The following is a 20,297-nucleotide window of genomic DNA, read 5'->3' on the forward strand; positions in this document are numbered from 1 at the left end:
GGAAGCCAAAAAAAAGGGGTGTTGCTGCTTTGGATGATAATAACCCTCTTGCAGAGAAAAACAACTTTTTACCTCTTTCCAAAATAAATACAACTTTGCAGATCCCCCATGCGTTACAGACCGATAGACTGTTCATTTTGAAGTTGCCTCTTCTAAACAGTTGTATAAAACACAAATTCAATTCTAATAGATATGCAAGCAGTACTGCTGCTCATTCATGTTGGATAATGTGGGCTTGTCTTGGCGGTGCTTGAGAACTTGCACCTGTTTCACTTCCGAATTAGTCCTATTTATAGGCAGATGGATCGGATTACTTCGAGCACTAGCTGCATGCATTGCAATTTAAAATGGAGAGAAAAAAATATTAGGATAAATACTGTCTGCTTGTATTCCGATATTAGTAAATGGGGCTGCTACCTGCCATAGATGTAGAGAAATCCCACTCAGACCGGTCTGAGAGCAGACACTACAAGCCGGTGCCCTCAAAAAGCAGAACTCTTATTTAAATGGATGTTTAACAGCACATCAGGTGTTTTTTTTGTATCTGGGACAAAAATTGGGTTTTGGTGTTAGAATGGTTTAGGAGGAGTCGGCAAATATCCGTATATGCAGTGTGATGCAAGGACAGAAAATATGCCATGGGCTATATTGGGTTAATTCATTTCCAACTACATTCATTGCACCCAAACCTAAACTACATTCACTTTATCAATACCAGCCCTGATAGTAAAGGGCAACTACCCCTGACTATACATTTCAGTTTGCTGTTGCTAAAAGGAAAAACACTTTCATTGGCATGTACCTGCAGCATCCTGCTGTGTGGCTTAATGACGTGCAGCATCAGCCCCGACAAGCATTATTTACTGCAAAAAAAATGTTACTGCACAGCCAACATTGTAAACAGCAGTTCAGGAGGATAAGCCTGTTTTCATGACAATCACATTTGTCTTATCTCTTTCTCGTGAGTCATAAACTAATTACGAACCAATAAATCAATTTGGATCCTCTTAGTGCTGCTACGCAAACAGCAGGAAAAAGCCATTACTCCTTACCATATTCTATCCATCCTCCCTGCCTATCCCTGTCCTGTCCTTGCTCCAGCTGAAGTCAGCACTGTTCTGCTGTCACTGTGGACACCACGAAGGATCACGTCACTCATAGGGTAGCTCTCCAAGAGGGAGGTTTCTTGAGAGCTGATCCTGTATCCCGTCAACAACACTGCAGAGTTCTGACACACGAGATGCTTTCAGAGAACAGACAGCACCCTCCCCTATGTACAGTCAACATTCCAGAATCCTGCTCAACATTCTTTGAATCAATAGCCAGCTTAAAGCAAAAAAGGGACAGGCTTTTATTTTATTTTTTTTGCAGTAGCTTTTTACATAGACTCAACACATATTTTGAATTTAATAAAGCAAAAGAAAAAACGTCCTAAAATATACAAATTTGTATTTTAAACATTGCATAGAATCTTAGTAACAGCTTTAAAACTAGCATCATTGCTGGATACAAAAGAAAATGACGTTTATTGTGAAGCAGAAGTTAATGTGATTATTAGCTGCAGTATTTCAATCACAAAAGTGCTTCTTGTGAATGGCAGATCTTTGTGATTTGATTACTAAAGGCTTGCCCACTGTACCACAGTTATTGTGCTACAGTAATTGATGTCCCAAGGACAAGTTTTATATAAAAGTTCTCATTATGAAGTTTGTAACTTCCCCAAGTAAAGGAATGGGCCTGCCTAGCTATCGTAACCCACAAAACTCCACATGTACTATACAATAACATTGTGTCTATATGCTGAAAGGCTGCACTGAAAGACAGGACAATAATTGCTTCAAATCAACATCTTTCCCCAGTCACTAATTTTCAGTGTGAGACATAAAACAGTACAATAAGGCCCCCCACTAGAAAAACAGCTCATCTCCTGTTCCACTGACTTCCTAAACCCTTCCACCGCCACACAGATTGAAAGCAGCATGCATGTTAGCATATTTCATTATAGTATCTCTGTTACTGTAACCCATTTACTGTAAGGCAGCCTCCCACGCTGGTTAATGCTGCAATGCTTTTATATCTAACTGCTTTCTTATACATGAGCTACCCTACTACAGAGAATCTCAAGGTCTTCCCTTCAGTCTGCGACAGACCCAATGCATTTTGTGTATATTAACACCGGATATCTGCAAATTATATTAAAACCAACCCAATTTTCTCTGCATCTCCTGGATCTTGACTCAACTAACAAAGCACTTGAATCCCAATTATAGGGCCTTACCGTCTGGTAGTTGACCACTTCAGACAAGGTAAACTACCAAGGTTTGCCCAATAATGAGGGTTTTATTGCAGAAAGAAACAGGTGGTTTTATTGTTATTCTTATACATGTTTATTCTATCTGAAAATTTCCCTGTTAACTACCTTGAGGCAGTGCTTACCAATGCAGCTTCCTGTTAAGTTTATTTTTGTATTGCTACATCTTCTGCATCATGATTTGGGAATGAAAGTTGATAAATTGGAAAAAACAACAAATTTAGGAACCATATAAGAACATCGTTCATACACTGCCCTTATGCTACAACAATAACTCTTTATTAGAAAGAATGGCTTGGCAAATGGATGTGCTTTCAGAACCTTATATAGCTTTTTTGGTTTTGTATCATCACTTTCTGAAACTTAATTTCCTTTTGGGAGACATCAAAGGATCAGTAGAAATCTTGCTGGGTTTACAGAACTAAGTCATATTACTTTATTAAAGTGGGCTGTGGCGGCAGTGGTACACAATTTGAAATACGACGTGCGTGTCTGTGGACGTGCTCATATCACGAAGATTAAAGAAAAAAAAAAAACACACATGACCCAACAAGTATGGCAGCCATTTAGGTCTATGCACAAATGTCATGTTACCAACACATTTGCAGCTGGTTTCACAGCCCCTGATTAGCACTAATCTTGGACTGCCTGACTTAAGATAACATTGGGTTTATGAAGCCACAGATTTGCACATTCATAAGTTCACCTCACCTTAACTAGTAACCATAAGGAAGCAATACTTCATAAGCATTCTGAAGTTGGATTTTTCTCCTTTCACACAATGGTAGGAAAATTAAATACGCCCCTTGATTTTTTTACATAACACACGATGTCTTCAATATGACTGTTTGAGGCAAATGTGCAGAACTGTATTGGTAAAATAGCCTTACAATTGGCCGTGGTATTGAAAAGCACATGATCCTGAGTGTGCAGAACAGAGGATTATGCACTAAAGTGAATTCTGTCACCACCGTGAGCACTCTGTTATAACTGTGAAAAATAAAAGAAAAGGCCATCATGCTTGGCTTTTAACTACATTACACATGGAGGTCTACTTAAGATAATGCATGCAGAGAAGAACAGCCTTATAGAGACAACTACAGCTCAAAGAGTCTTTCTCTTCTTTTTAAAAACTTATGTTCATCTTCAAATGAAGAGAAAAAAAAATCAATTTACAGTGAAACCAATGCCTTGTTGATAAGATGTAATTTACAACATTCCAGTTAAAGAAACTATGTGGGTCTTTTTTGCATAGAAGGGGGAAAAAATCTCCTTATCAAATCATTACCACATGGGGAGAGTACCACAGCTGTTATGTGAGCAACAGCTGCCTGTCTGATAAACAGAAATCTGTATTCACAAAGTGGGAAAGACTCTCCCCATTCTTCAGTTTTCAAATTGGGGAATACAAGACTTTTTAAAACTTAAAAAAATGATGGAGATAGACTAATAAATCAGCGATTAAAGTGATGTTTTAATTGTTTAGCCTTTATTAATAACCGTATTGAAAATATATTGTCATAATCATGTTAAAATAGGTGTTAATTAGCTTTGACAGTCACTGATTTGTCTATAAAGATACAGGGCACCAAGCCAGGAGTAGGGATTCAGTGCCATGAAAATAAACCAGGCATCGGAAAATGACTAATTCAGCCCCTCTCTACCGTGGGAGAGAACAGCAGTCCTGCTTTATTTTAAACATGATCATTGTGATAACAAATTTCAACAGCATGCCACACTAATGAATATCTAACCTGCAAAAGCTGAACTGGGACTCAAAACACTGGATCCCAATACACATTAAAAGGAAATAACTTATTTAACCAGGTAGGCTAAACTGTGAACATGTTCTCATTCACATGGTGGCTTGGGGAATAGGCAGAATTGTTTGTTTGAGGATTAGTCAAGGTAACAGGAATTTAGCCAGAGTTGTATTGACCCACATTGGGATTTCGCCAAGACACAAGAGTTAACAAGAGTGCCAGCAACACCACTTTCTGCACCATATGACTAATTCTACTCATTCCAGTTCCATCTATTAATACCCACTGCCTTTACCAATACTGTCAAACAGCAAGGTTTATCCAACTGCTGGGACTGGTCTCCCAAGCAGTCCTCTCCAATGAACAGTGCAGGCAGACTTTGCTGTTGCAGTGAACTCTACCACTTATATGCTATAACACAGCAGAAAACCTGCAAGTGCCTATTACAAGCCAGTTAGATCTGAAAGTATTGACAGAAAAAAAAAAATTAATTATATCTGTATTGCCTGCATTCTACCTCTTCTATTTTAAATGTATACCGAGGAGAGGGGTCTACAATTAAAATGCATTGTTCAAACCTGGATAGACTGATAAAAACTGTCTGTCAACATGACAGTGCAACCCAATTTCAATTGGGTGCTTACAATGCTCCTTATTTAATGGTTGAAACCATAAACTGAAATTCAAGTATCAGACAACTACTGTATATTGAAAAGCCAAAAACAAAACCCTAAACTACAGTAGACAATGCAACGCTTTGAACAGCTGTGGCAAACATTCACCTGCTAAACCCCGGGACAAGAGCAGAGAACGTGAATCCCTCATTTCCTAATTGCAGATTTTGACCACCTGCAGTAGTGGAAATCCAGGTCATATTTGTTTAGTCTCTCTCATCTGTTTACATGTCATCCAGCAATCCTCATTATTTCTGTCACAGCAACCTCTTTCAAAAAGGATTATTCAACATGACCAACCGGTGTCGTGCAATGAAAACTGTGCAGTGCTAATTACTTCTAGTCTTGGGGGGGGGGGGGGGGGGGGGGAACTATCAGCAGGCCTAATTAAATGTTTCTGTCATTCTTCAGCAAGGTGGCCATTTAGCCCCATCTTCCACAAACAATGCATTGATTAATTAGCAGCTGTGGGGGTCAAGGGTACTTCTTGTGACAACTTAAAAAGTGTGAGACAGAAAGATATGCCCTGCAGTCAAGAATTCTAAACTGCAGTCAGCTTCAATTTTATACGAGTCAGTTTCAGCCAGTGAGACAGACAGAAATGTCTACGGTTTCAAATATGTGAACAAAAGAAGGACATATTCATATTTAAAAGTGGGGTCGGTAATGCACACATCTTTTACGAAGACACTGGCACACTGTGACTTTCTTCAAATATTGAAGGGGCACTTATGTAGAAACTTTTGCCATAGGTGGCTTTACATATCATGGGTTTTAAAATGAGATACTGAACAACTGCAATAATACTGTCAATAGGGTGCAGGGCCACCATGGACATCTAGTACAGCACTGATTGGATGTGACAAGTGTTTAAATAATAATTTGGGTGGGATTTTTTTTGGCCAGAACTTGCTGGAAGGGTTCACTGGGGATCCTTCATTTAGAAATAAAAGCTACAGAATATTTCCCAGCTTCAGTACAATTAAAGGTCATCAGCTGTTGCCGGCAGCCTTGGGTTGTTTTGTACCCCAAACACGTCTGAAACGCCCCTATTGTTTTAAAATCAATCCACTGCTTCATCAAGCAATGATCTCAACTAAAACGTTCTTACTCCTGGCAGTATTCTACAACGGAATACAAATTGCCCTTACCTAAATAATGTAAAATACTATTAAACAATTCTCTTTGTTAAGCAGATAGAAATGCTGATATCTGCCAATTTTACACTCAAATATAATTCACTGGTATTTATTATTACATTCTTCCATGGTTCATCCTCTTTAGCACTCTGTTTCATTTGAAACACGCAGTCATTGTTGGCTCGCCAGTTTGTTTACATGACCTACGGTAGTTTTAGCTATAGGCACACACGTTACTGACATTCTGTACGCTTTGTCACTCTGAACCAAAAAGAAACCTTTCTTCTACAGTGACCTGCAGCAGCAGGGGGATTGAATGCCATAAGTAAGCTTTGTTCATCTAAGGGAGTGTGTAGTATGTGTGGGGCCTGTTACTATCTGTGCATCAAACTACATTCTAAATGTATTGTAGAATATCTTACAACTGTATGGCTAAATGCAGGTAACTTATTACCTTTGTCTGATCAAATACTCATTCATTTCTATGTATTCATAGACCAAGCTCTGGAAGTCCTGACTTTGTGGTCCATTCTATCTATTGTACCAATAAGCTTCAGCCATGCATCAGTGCCTTAAACTGAAATCCACTGACCTACTTTCGCATTTCACGCAAGGTTTTCCTAGCGTTTTTTCTATGCACTGTATGCAACTGTAAAAATGCAAGCTCCATGTGAACAGAATGTACCTTTCTTTTAATGGATGGAAAAGGCAAAGAATGCCAGCTGTCGTGTTACATAACAAAATGAACTTAATGCACCAACTGCATATATTATCAAACCTGCATACAGTATGAGGCAAGCAAAATGTTTACATTTATTTTTCTCTGGACTCGAAGTCTTTTCTTCTTTGTAACATTTTGATTGGTTGAAGCTACAGGTACGTAGGCTGCTTGGTGAGCTGCAGGGCACACAGATACGGGCAGATTGGTTTTATGAAAATTTAAACTACCATTCTTTTATTGTGGGACACTGTAGGATTTAAGGAGACCAACTGTTACACAGAATTACAGAGGACAAAGCATGGACAAGACTGCTGCTTCCAGCTTACAATGTCAAATGTCACACGATATCAAGCAACATAAAACACAGTTCTCATTTACAGGACCTCGACTGTCGAGCTCAGTCCTGCAGAACAAAGAGACTCAAAGGGTGAGTCTTAAAGATATCAAAAGGAAAAACATACCAAGCTAATAGGAGTCAGATCAGCAAGGTGTACTCCAGCCTCCAATGTTATAAATAGGGGGTCCTCAATTTTTTATTTTTGATAAGTACACATTATACCCAAGACAATAAGCAGACCAGCTGGGCGTCGATCAAATAATTCCATTAAAATATGCAAAGTCATCAGACTTTTGCTTCCCTATTGTTTACACATAGCTGCCTGATATAGCATTGAGTGGAGAAACCTGACAATCAACAGGTTTCACTATGTTTCAATGAAGCACTTTGCTTGGATCATTTTAAACGAGTGATTCATTACAGTATTTTGTGTGCTCCTCAGAAGAACCCTAGTTACTGTATACCTTCTTCATACCTGATGAAGGGTTAAGCGATGGCAGATACAGCAAAGGAGTAACCCAGGTGCAACTGCTGCATGATCACTGAAATGAAATCTCATGCTCTCACAGCAAGGGGCGGCTGCTTTGATATCAAGCACGGCTATTTAGAAAACTGCATATTTAATCCACTTTTTTGCCTTTCATGTGAATAAAGCAAAAGGAAAGCAACCATACTGTACATCCATCAATCATCTGTCTGCTAAACTGCTGGACCATAATTATTCTAGAAACACATTGATGAGCCACTAATTTGCTTTGACACGAGGGTCAATGCATAGTTAAGGAAGCAGAAGCACTATCATTTGAAAACCAGAAAGAGTAAAAAAACAGAACAAAAAAAACCTCTCATCAGGCTTCATACTTGGGTTGGGATGACAGACCAATCGATACTCACACATACTATATTAACACTAGAACTTACCATACCCCAAACCAACATGCTTGTTTAAACCAACCAGTGTAAATGTCAAGTTTCAGAGCATTCCATATGGCAAGACACTGATCCTCATACTTTCAGAGGATGCAGAGTTGGAGAAAATGTAACACGCACTCCATGGATGTTCTGAAACATTTGACACAGCCTCAAATTCTCATTCTCTAACCCCCTCCCCTTTTTGCTTGTCATATTTCTAAATCAGTTCTTTTGTATTTATATCAGTTGTTGTTGACTGTGATGTAATACTTTATTTTTATATTGAAGAGATAGACACACATATTCTTGAAGAACGTTAGTAACTTACATCCCCCACCATGGCAGTAAATACAGAAGTAAAGCACACTGACCTATATCCAATGTATCGGACATACCTATGGACAGACAGATACCATATACCCCCAGATGCTGGTGCCCTTATAACTTGTGATAAAAATGTGCCAAACCAGTTTCATCTCATGGATAAGTGGATCTCGAGATCCAGTATGCAGTGTGTGTCAAGCTCTCTGTGGACTGTAGCTTGCTTGACGGTTTCAGACAGACTGAGACGTCACACTATTTGCTTTCTAAAACCTTAAACCCAAGCTGGGTATGAAGGGAGTGAACTGACTGGAGATCCAGACACAGAGAGACATGTCACGTCACCTCGGGCAGTGCAAGGGCTCTGGGAATGCTTAGAGAGGAAATGTATAGAGCATTCTTCATATTTCTTCCCTCTCCAGCTGCTGGCTCTGTATCTTACATTTTATTTTACTGTGGCTCCCACGCTTCTACTTCCTCAACGGCTGTGTGTGTCAGGCTGACCGAGCCAGTTTAATCACTGATGGAATCCATTAATGAACCTACAGTACTACTATACAATAAAAAGGACATCTGAAGCCCACTGGCTAAACGAATAATAGAAAACAATGCAAGTAACAAGAGAGGGAAAGCAAATTGAGTTTTTGTCAGCCTCCCACAACACAATGGGGAATCTCCAATGACTTGAGTGCAGAGCTCATTTGAGCTGGTGTCCAAGTCCTGAAATCTTACTGGGAACATGTGAAAAGAAAGATTAAGACATTCAAAGGAGTGTACTGGAAAATAGAACACTGGTCCCAAATGTGAGAAACCCCCCCCCATGAAACTACTTCAACACTCATTTTTCACTTTAAAAAATGTATATATATTTTATATATTATATATACATACATACATTATATATATATATATATATATATATATATATATATATATACATATATATACACACACACACACACACACACACACACACACACACACACACATATATATATACACAAATACATATATATACAGTACTGTGCAAAAGTTTTAGGCAGGTGTGAAAAAATGCTGTAAAGTAAGAATGCTTTCAAAAATAGACATGTTAATAGATTATATTTATCAATTAACTAAATGCAAAGTGAGTGAACAGAAGAAAAATCTAAATCAAATCCATATTTGGTGTGACCACCCTTTTGCCTTCAAAACAGCATCAATTCTTCTAGGTACACTTGCACAAAGCCAGGGATTTTGTAGGCATATAGGTCAGGTGTATGATTAAACAATTATACCAAACAGGTGCTAATGATCATCAATTCAATATGTAGGTTGAAACACAATCATTAACTGAAACAGAAACAGCTGTGTAGGAGGAATAAAACTGGGTGAGGAACAGCCAAACTCAGCTAACAAGGTGAGGTTGCTGAAGACAGTTTACTGTCAAAAGTCATACACCATGGCAAGACTGAGCACAGCAACAAGACACAAGGTAGTTATACTGCATCAGCAAGGTCTCTCCCAGGCAGAAATTTCAAGGCAGACAGGGGTTTCCAGATGTGCTGTCCAAGCTCTTTTGAAGAAGCACAAAGAAACGGGCAACGTTGAGGACCGTAGACGCAGTGGTCAGCCAAGGAAACTTACTGCAGCAGATGAGACACATCATGCTTACTTCCCTTCGCAATCGGAAGATGTCCAGCAGTGCCATCAGCTCAGAATTGGCAGAAAACAGTGGGACCCTGGTACACCCATCTACTGTCCGGAGAAGTCTGGTCAGAAGTGGCCTTCATGGAAGACTTGCGGCCAAAAAGCCATACCTCCGACGTGGAAACAAGGCCAAGCGACTCAACTATGCACGAAAACACAGGAACTGTGGTGCAGAAAAATGGCAGCAGGTGCTCTGGACTGATGAGTCAAAATTTGAAATATTTGGCTGTAGCAGAAGGCAGTTTGTTTGCCGAAGGGCTGGAGAGCGGTACACAAATGAGTGTCTGCAGGCAACAGTGAAGCATGTATTTCTGCAAATGGAGTTGGGGATTTGGTCAGAATTAATGGTCTCCTCAATGCTGAGAAGTACAGGCAGATACTTATCCATCATGCAATACCATCAGGGAGGCATCTGATTGGCCCCAAATTTATTCTGCAGCATGACAACAACCCCAAACATACAGCGAAAGTCATTAAGAACCAACTTCAGCGTAAAGAAGAACAAGGAGTCCTGGAAGTGATGGTATGGCCCCCACAGAGCCCTGATCTCAACATCATCGAGTCTGTCTGGGATTACATGAAGAGAGAGAAGCAACTGAGGCTGCCTAAATCCACAGAAGAACTGTGGTTAGTTCTCCAAGATGTTTGGGCCAACCTACCTGCCGAGTTCCTTCAAAAACTGTGTGCAAGTGTACCTAGAAGAATTGATGCTGTTTTGAAGGCAAAGGGTGGTCACACCAAATATTGATTTGATGTGGATTTTTCTTCTGTTCACTCACTTTGCATTTTGTTAATTGATAAATATAAACTATTAACATGTCTATTTTTGAAAGCATTCTTACTTTACAGCATTTTTTCACACCTGCCTAAAACTTTTGCACAGTACTGTATATTTTGTTGAATGATCAAAAGGGAATCCTATAATATGGGTGTTCCTTGACAACATAGTTTACAGTAAACATTTACCTTTGCTGCATCATTGTGAGACATTAGAAACATGTGACCTTTTGCCAACATGCAGGACATTGAAATGCTTATAATAAAATCAAGTATAACAGTTAGGGTTTGTATAATAACAGGTTTTCTTTGTTCTATGATTTATAATTTGACAATATGTCATGTGTAGGGCATCTCTTACAAGGCATTCATTTATATAAAAAGCAACTCACCCAATGTATTAACTTATATACTGCACTGCACCACGCTGTATAGGTAAGGTCATTTTCCCTCCACCAGTGTTTTGCAAGAAATGTCTTACTAATAAATATAATATAGACCACTGTACAAGTGCCCTGCTAGCAAATGGTTATTCATGTCTAATTTTGTTAAAAGCCAAACCCAAGCACACACACTCTGTCTTCCATATGTCACACTCTCTCATTCATCCACACACTGCAGTCAAAGTCCAGCATCAGCAGTGGCAAAGATGAGATGGGTTACCAGCCAGGAGCTAGTCAGAGAGCAGGCACTGTGATAACAATGCATTTCAACAGCCCTACATTAAGGCATCCCATCTGGTATCTTATTTCTGCGGTTTCAGATGAAGGGGGGCTACATAGTTAGTCACCTTTCCAGCGTGACAAAGCAACACACCTTTGAGATCAGAATCCTTTCTACTGAGAGAATGCAATGCCGGAATAATCAGTTTTGAAAATGCTAGTCTCTGCCGGCAGAGATGTGTTGTCGCCGCTATATGGCTTTAGTAGTTATTTGAACAATTCACTGCAGTATAAGGGTAGGGGGTAAAACATTACCACCAGTTGCTTCCAAAATCTAAATCAGCACACCTATATTTGAAGGGTCACTGCCTAATACAATTTGAAAGAAATTCATTTCAGCTATTTGGATCAATTGTGTATCAACCAACAAGATGGTTTCCAGACAACCATACTGGATAGGAGGTCAGACTTCATATCACCCATCAATTTTCCCCATTGGAGGTTGTTATACCTTCCAAGTTTCAAGTCCAATGCATTGTCCGACAGATTCAGCGACAGCCAATACAATAAGCAAGGACTGCTTCTCGGACTGCTCCCCTGGAAACCTGTCTTGTATTGGCTGTTGCTTTCCAATTTCTGGCTCTGCTATTTCTATGCAGCTGAGTGTTGCAACTGGGTACTTGCAACTGGGTACTGACTGGACCACATCAGGTATGTTCATATTATAATTCTTTACTATACTGTATATCAATGCCATTTAAAATATTTTGCAAGCTTATTTAGACAACCATAGCTGTCTATGCTATCACTGTTGGTGATAAAACTATACTTGGTATGCTGTTTTAATATGTGAATCTTACTCCCAATGCAGCCCCTATTGTAAATACATTAAGAAAATGTAAATATTTGATATTTAGTACTCATTGCTCGTTTATACCTTTCAGTATGATGCGTGTTCATTTTTCACTGTGCCAGCGTAGTCCTTGGCTAGTCACAGAAGTTCCTTATATGAACTTCAGCTCAATAACTGAGCAGTTGTAAAATGTTCAGCTATTTTCCAGTCTAAATAAGGGAAAAAATGTTGATTTTATTTATGCTGTTATTATGCATGCTGGCACTGATTAAGTATTCTTGTTGTATACAATAACCCTGCTGTCCAATGTTTCCAGCTACCACTGCCATTCACCAGATCAGCATAACTTCCTTTTACTTACATAGAAGCGCAGATTCCATTCTCTGAGACAATGTGAAATTAAGCAAGGAGGCAGTCGTACTGGTAAAATACTGACATCAACAGTGAAATGGTAAGTTAACTCAGATACATTAAAAGAAAAAGGACTGCTACAGCATTGTATCGGTTTCAGAAGTGAAAGTGAAAAATCACCATTGTTTTCCTTTACAACAACAAGTGATCATAGTTTATGCCAAAAAAAAAGTAATCAGTTATTCCATGCAGAGTAAAACTACATATTGTACTGACAACAGCACTACATTCTGATAACAAAAAAAATGTATTCAAATGAAATAGTAAGATTGTACAATGAGAAACATTTCACTAATCAGAACCTCAGAGATTTAAACATTGAGAAATACTACACATAGGCCTATATAATACAGCACGCTAAGGAGATGCGAGACGAACAAAGACAGAAATACAAGGTTTAACCCTCCGAGTCTATTAAGATAAACAGCCAGCTGAACAGCAACACACTTCCAGCTGCTAGCAGTTCTACAGTCATGGTGATGTCACACTTCGAGCTGGTTGTCTAGTTAAACGAACTAAAACACTGCTATATCTAAATGACCACGCCTGTCAATCCCTTACCCACCCACCCCCCCAAAATCCCATGTGGGTTTCAAAAGTTGCTATTAGGAGAAACGGCACCTTACTAAGTACTATATAAAACAGCACCAACCTTCATGTTACAAGCACTGAACCTTCATTGATCGTTGGTCTCTATACTGTAAAATTCGGAAGGAATTCTTAATAAATGAATCTTTCTGTAACCATGTTCAGCATTTTATAATGCTCCCCGTTATCTATATTTAGTTCCAGTTCCCAGCTCTTGCTGTTCACCTGCTCACAATGACTCCACAATTTTAGCTGGCAAGCTCAAATACACTTTACAGCATGGAACCTAGCAGTGTGGAGTAGTGGTTAGGGCTCTGGACTCTTGACCGGAGGGTCGTGGGTTCAATCCCAGGTGGGGGGACACTGCTGCTGTACCGTTGAGCAAGGTACTTTACCTAGATTGCTCCAGTAAAAACCCAACTGTATAAATGGGCAATTGTATGTAAAAAATAATGTGTTATCTTGTAGCAATTATAAGTCACCCTGGATAAGGGCGTCTGCTAAGAAATAAATAATAATAATAATAATAATAATAATAATAATAATAACAATAACAACAACAACAACAACAACAACAACAACAACAATAATAATAATAATAATAATAAAAGGATTGTTAAAGTTTCTACCCATTCTTCCAGAAACGTCTCATTGCTCTTCATTGTGAAGTAGAAGTAATCTACTATGAATTTACAACATAGGCAACGCATTAAAGGAGGCCACAAAACATAGGGGAGGGGGGGGGGGGGGGAAGACACTTGTTATAAATTATTTGACTGTTCTTATCAAAAGGCAGTACTGTACCCACCTACCCATATCGTAAGAAAAAACCCACTTCCTCAATGTAATAAATTTGAACAAATATTTTACAACGGCACTGCCAAGCACACATAACAACGAGAGGCAACACTGGCAGCCAGCCACTTCTAATTTGAAACGCAATGGAGTCTTCAATATTCAATATTCCAATTCTGCCTACACAATGCAGGCTCAGGGGCAGTGAATTACAGCTATTGATACTGTTTGTACTTACCATCTCATTCATGTAGACTGTGCATTTTTGTTCTGTAAATATCTGAGGGATAGTATATTATCAGTTGCTGTTGGCAAGCCGGTACTCAGCAGTTCCTTGCAATGCCGAGGTGGCAATTTGTGCAACTAGCCTACATGCCATAAAATCTTAGCGAACTGCCAGACTAATATTGTAGCCTGCTGCCAATTATAAAAACATGCTAAAAGAATGTAGGTTTCTAGTATAGAAAAATATTATCGTATTATAACTGTTATGTATATACAGGAAGCATAATTCATGTTCTTTCACACCATGTATGAACATTTTATAAAGATTAATAATTTAAAAAATGATTTGCTATTTGTGACACAAATAACAAATTGTGACACACATTGGGAGAGTCTGTGGACATAATAGAATAAGCTTGGGCCGCACACAATTCATAGTAACAGCAGACTTGCTTAATTAATGATAGCATTGTAGACATCCATCAAGCCATGGCGGAAATGAAAGCATTTGATTGCTTTACTTTTTAGGCCGTAACATCACCTGTGGCTATGCTAACTTGTAAATTAAATCCAGTATCTTCAGTTGGGCCATGGCATATTCCCTATCGACTGCAATTTAGAGTGTCAAATATTTGAGTAGGAGTGAAAATTGCTGGGTAGGGCAAGCAAACTGATAAAAAAAATAGGATAAATGAATAAATAAATATACATTTGCTCTTTTAATAAATGTATAGTGCATTTCCGGCATGACCCACTTGTTGGTAACAGTGCTTTCAGTATTATGTACACCCTCATTTCAATAATGCTTAGCAAAAACTATGAAGAGTCGTCCAAAGGAACAACCCTATTCCCATGGCGATTTTGATTCATATTCCACCCACAGCAGAATTTACACGCTTTCCTGGCACCTGGCCAACATGCCCCAGCGCAGCCGTTTTAGACTTGCGCTTTCATCATTTCAGGCAATGGTTCAAAACACTTACATACACACAATTACCACTACAGTAATTGGTGGGTGAGAACTACCAGTGACTGACCATTTCCTTGGCCACTGTTTTTACACAGCACATACCGTAATTACATTCACTTAATGCCAACTTCAGCCACTAATTATTTTAAATATATATCCTACCATTACAGCAAAAACAAAATCTGTTTTTCTTTACTTCTGACAACCTGGATCAGTGAATTAGCACAACACTTGTCATGAGCCTCTGAAGGACCAGCTGTTAGTTTAGTGGTCTCTCAAGGGTCATGTCATTTATGGAAGCTCCATTAGGGTTCTATATTAAAGGAGAATTTGAGTGTATGTTCTTGAGAGGCAACCATATGGAGAAACTAGCAAAGTGGCACTACACTCAATTTATTTTATAAAGATTGGTAAACTCCAAACACATTGATTGTCCACATGGTTGCAAGCTGTCAGTACACTATTAAATAAATACATAAAAAACGGTACGGCAGTACAGGGTCAGGGCCAACCGAATACTTACAGGAGACAGAAATTCGTTTTTGGCTTTATTTTTTTTATACTACTGTATATGTCGCTACACAATATTGTCTTGTATTTAAAAAAGATTTTTACTTAATGAAACCAGCACGTCTATAAAAAATTAAAATCACATACAACTGTTTATTTTAATAACAGTAAAAACAATACTAAAAAAAACACTGGAGCATAAAACAATTCATAAATAACACTTTAGTATTCAAAAGCAAAACAAAAAATGTGTAAACTTCACAAAAAACAAACTTCAACATTAAAAAATGCATGTGAATATAGAGTAATATAATAGGCACAAGAACTATTATTGAAACACAGAAAGGCGATTGTGTCATACTCTACCATTTTCCATCAGAAAACAAAATTCAAAACAGATAAGCTTTAGTCTAGCAACCTGCAAGAAAAGTCTTTGGGTAGCTCGCTAAACGAGTCTCCAAATAAGGAAAATAAAAGCTATGACAATCAATAATCAATGAATGGATTCATTGTTGAATGTCTACAGAAGAGTTTCATGAATAAATCGAACTTTAGTTTATCCACCAAAAAAGTTAATCCGTTTACGCATAACCAAAAGCAGTGCAAATCTTACTGTAGTACACCAAATGGTTCTTGTACAAGTTCCTTTTTCAAACCTAGAATTGCAGCTCGTTTAGAGATGTAAATGAATGGTGTTCTTTCTGAAAGACCAAGGTCCAAGCAGGAAATCCATAACCAATGCTTCTCCCGACCCCATAAACCTGTCAAAAAGTGACTTGCACAGCAATTTCAAACATCCCTTTCTTCCTTTGTCATGCAACACAGAATCCAGTGTCAACTTCCTGCCATTCTAAGTACTAATGGAATATGAACAGTCTCTGTGTTGAAGCCTACTCACAGATGTCATCAAGCCCAAATACATTTCAATTTAACAGCTCAATTAAACCATCTAATTCGGAGACGAGGAATCATTGTCACAGTCACACAACAAATAGCAGGCTTGTCAATATTATGAGCTGGTAGAGCAGCCAACACTTGTGTCTACAACTACACCAGTTTTTAAACATGTACCTACAGAAATAGTGTGTTGACATTTCCAAAAATGAATTGACATTGATTTAGGCTTCCGTCACCTCAAGGGTAGGCTCCGAGATCTACCAGTTGGGTACTGCTGGTAATTTCAAGAAGTCCATCAAAACAAAGCTATGGTTCTAGGGAATTTAGTTCTTGAGCATTTTCACTTTGAAACTCCTATGCAAACTCTAGAGTATTACAAATGCTCACAAAACCCAAGCTTAAACATGAATATTTAAACCTCAGTCTCAAATATCAAACACATCACTCTACAGCTTGACATCACTGAACATATTAATAAAATAAACCAATTTTAAAAACGATTGCTGGGGGGCCAAGAAACATGAAGCAATGTAAAAAGTCTGAAATGTGCATTTTAGGTTTCTTTGAACACTGCCACTCATATTTCCATTTACAAAGACCAACAGTATACATCTTAAGCAGGTTAATCAGAGGACCTGTTGAACCCTTCAGGAGAAAGTAATTTAAAATGGGTCTTTACTTCCATCCACCTTAACCAATCATACCAATAGATTACTTTCAATCATTCCTAACGGTCTAAAAGGGTTAGCCTTTGACCCAGGTCATTCATTCCAGATATCCTGAGAGATGCAGTCTGTGTCTGGCTCTGTAAATTACAGTACCATTGCCATAGCTCTTCAGGAGACCAACCCAAACTCCACAGGGCATTCGACAACTTCTGAACTACAACCGCCCCCCATCATCCTTTACAGAAATACTTAACTTTGCACAGTAAACAGAGTACCGACTGTGCATTGCAGTGTATATTACTTCATTGTGCAATTACAGTACTTTTAAATACTGCATTATAGTTGTGACAGTGAAGGATTATTTGCAAGGAAATGGCCCGTTAATGCATACGGTTTGTTTATACGTTACTGGCGTTTTGTCATTTGTTCCTAAGTCCTAGTGTAAGCAATTACACAACACAAATTAAACCCATAGTACTCAAGGGGTGTGGCACACGGCGAAGACAAGCAACAATACGAGTATATTAGTAATTTCACCTTACGTTTGAAAAGGATTCTTACTAACATAATCCGAAAACAATATCTGATCAAAGTCTATTCTGTGGTTAACGATCGTCGTCATATCTGCATTAAAATGTGTTACTGCCTGGGTAATTGCAACAGTATTTCCGCTAATCGGACAAAATCAAAGTGTTACCACGTTTCCTAACTGTTACATAAATAGATACCTGGGCAACAAAAGACAGAGGAGCGTGATGGAAGAAAAGGACGTCTCAATACTGAAACAAGGTATCGGAGCCTCAAAGTTCTGGGCAACTGTATAGGGTAAATGTTTGAGACAGTATTTAAAAATAAATAAATAAAAATAGTTAAAACTGTCAGTACACATCACTGAGAACATGACCCACGTTACAAAACGTAAAGCATTAAATGTGTTGTTCTTCAAAAGCTAAGACACTTTACACTTTCAAGACCCTATAGCACACACATTTGACAAATTAAATACATAAATAAAAATGACAGTTTACTTAAGAATATAATTAAAACAACTGCGTGCAGCGCAGTTCTAGATGAATAATAAAACGTCGATGTATAGACTCTATAAATGACTTAACTATACAGTAGCTTTTCATCGGTCATAGAAACAAAATTCCCACGACGCAGGGGGTGTCAAAATATGAACTGCTGCAAACCCCCCTTTTGTTTTATAAATTATAAAGTGGTCACTTTTACAAACTGATTGAACTCAGTCAGTGCCATGCCGAACCTTTACTTCTCAGAGAACACAAAGTTTATTCCAAACATCATCAGCCAACATATATCATATGACCTTAGGGTACCGATATCCCGTATGTTGAGGAAGATCCATTAAAATATGGCGGCTCAAATCCATTCTCTCATATGTTTATCTGGGGATGTTCAACTTATACAAATACCAGGATACCAGGACACACCACAATTAATGAGACAAACACACAAAAGAACGAAAAAATGATTCTAATTTGCCAGTGAAGTTTCACTTCTGTGATCTACTGCGTTAGCCTTAAAACACAAAGGATTAAGCAAGCTCCCTTATCTCGTATTAAATCGCATGTGTTTCTAATTACTTGCGGTCTAATACTCCCATTTGGGACTTTTTGCAGTACATTACCACTTGTCAGTTTCATTCATATATAAATTACTCAATAGGCAAAATCACTTTGTAAATTACATTTGGGAATAATTTAGCAGTGAAAGCACTTTTTTAAACATAATAGAGATTTAAAAAAATAGTAATGATAGCAACAAAAACACACACACGACCCTTACCTTCGAAACAGGACACTTTTTAAATAACCAATACAAAATACTGATATGACACTCAAAGATTCATGGCATCCTTCCTCCTGTTCCATTCATCCAATTGCAATATTATTACTTTCTGGTGTGCCTCATGCACGTTGCAAGATTTGGAATGCATCAAGTCAAATTCCACAAATGCCTGCGACAAACTGAACGGAGATACACCCATGCATCAGGTAAGGAAACCGGGAAAACGCATGAAATCTTACCTGTGAAAAAAGCTAGTGTTGCATTGCAATCTGGCAGATCTGGGATGTGCAGCAAGTCCCTGCCTCTCTAATAGCTAACCCCTCCCAGAGAGAGAGAGAGAGAGTGCGAGAGCGAGAGCGAGAGCGAGACCGAGGGAGATTCCTGCACTGGGAAAGAGGAAACTCGTCATCATCCTGGGACACAGATCCTTTGCTTTTACAGAAAGAACATACTGGAGGACTGAATCAGATATAAAAAATACATACTCTGTCGTTTTATTATTATTATTACAGTTAATTTTCAGTGTTTGTTCCTCGCAAGTATGCAAATACTAGTACCCTCGTTAGGTAAAATGTTATCCGTTCACGGTGTCTGTATATATATATATATATATATATATATATATATATTTTTTTTTTTTTTGCTTATACGACTGTATAATTACACTGCAGTCGCCAACCACCCTGGGAAACCACATACTGTATAAACATACTTGTTTGTTGCTACTACGACTACTATTATTATTATTATTATTATTATTATTATTATTATTATTATTATATATTCAGTGTTTAGAAAAGTGCTTTTTTCTTCACTTTTTGTCAGTATATTTTAGTGGTAGGCCTACAGTGATATAAACCAAAAAATAAACTGAACTTTTGATGGTTAACTGCCAATTGGTATATAGCCAAGAGGACAAGGTGTTTCAATTGTTTCCCACTGATTACTTCATATAATTCCTAAATAGAAACAGGTTACAAACTTCAGCAAATTCTGATCTCCAGGATGGCACATGGAGTACTGTAGGTGTGTTTAAGGCTGTTCCTTGTGATGACTGTTAAAGTAAAATTAGCTGTTTTCTGTGATGTGGACAAATGAGCCAGATTTGCACACAGGCTGCCACAAGAGGCACGTGAATTAACCCGTTGGGCCACCTTTCTGTTGCCCAACAAAGTCACTAAGGGGGCAGAAACAGTGACTGCGAGATCAATTGCTGTTGATGTAAGGTTTCATATAATGAGATTATTTGCAAACCTCATTTT

The 20,297-nt window shown here is 38.3% G+C and overlaps 1 protein-coding gene across 5 annotated transcripts in view; it reads right to left on the reverse strand.

Moving 5' to 3' along the window:
* Nucleotides 1-19,424, reverse strand: part of LOC117428050 (talin-2-like) — a 126,229-nt gene extending 106,805 nt beyond the window's left edge. For 3 of the 5 annotated variants that reach the window (XM_058995050.1, XM_058995046.1, XM_058995047.1), the window contains exon 1: nt 19,275-19,424. The gene's annotated coding sequence lies outside the window, so the exon portion shown is untranslated. Of the gene's footprint in view, nt 1-802; nt 864-19,032; nt 19,056-19,274 lie in introns of those variants that run through there. The other 2 variants (XM_058995048.1, XM_058995049.1) reach the window with 2 other exon arrangements.
* Nucleotides 19,425-20,297: the final 873 nt, after the last annotated feature.

Source organism: Acipenser ruthenus, chromosome 21, assembly GCF_902713425.1.
Source record: "Acipenser ruthenus chromosome 21, fAciRut3.2 maternal haplotype, whole genome shotgun sequence".
NCBI classification, from domain to species: domain Eukaryota; kingdom Metazoa; phylum Chordata; class Actinopteri; order Acipenseriformes; family Acipenseridae; genus Acipenser; species Acipenser ruthenus.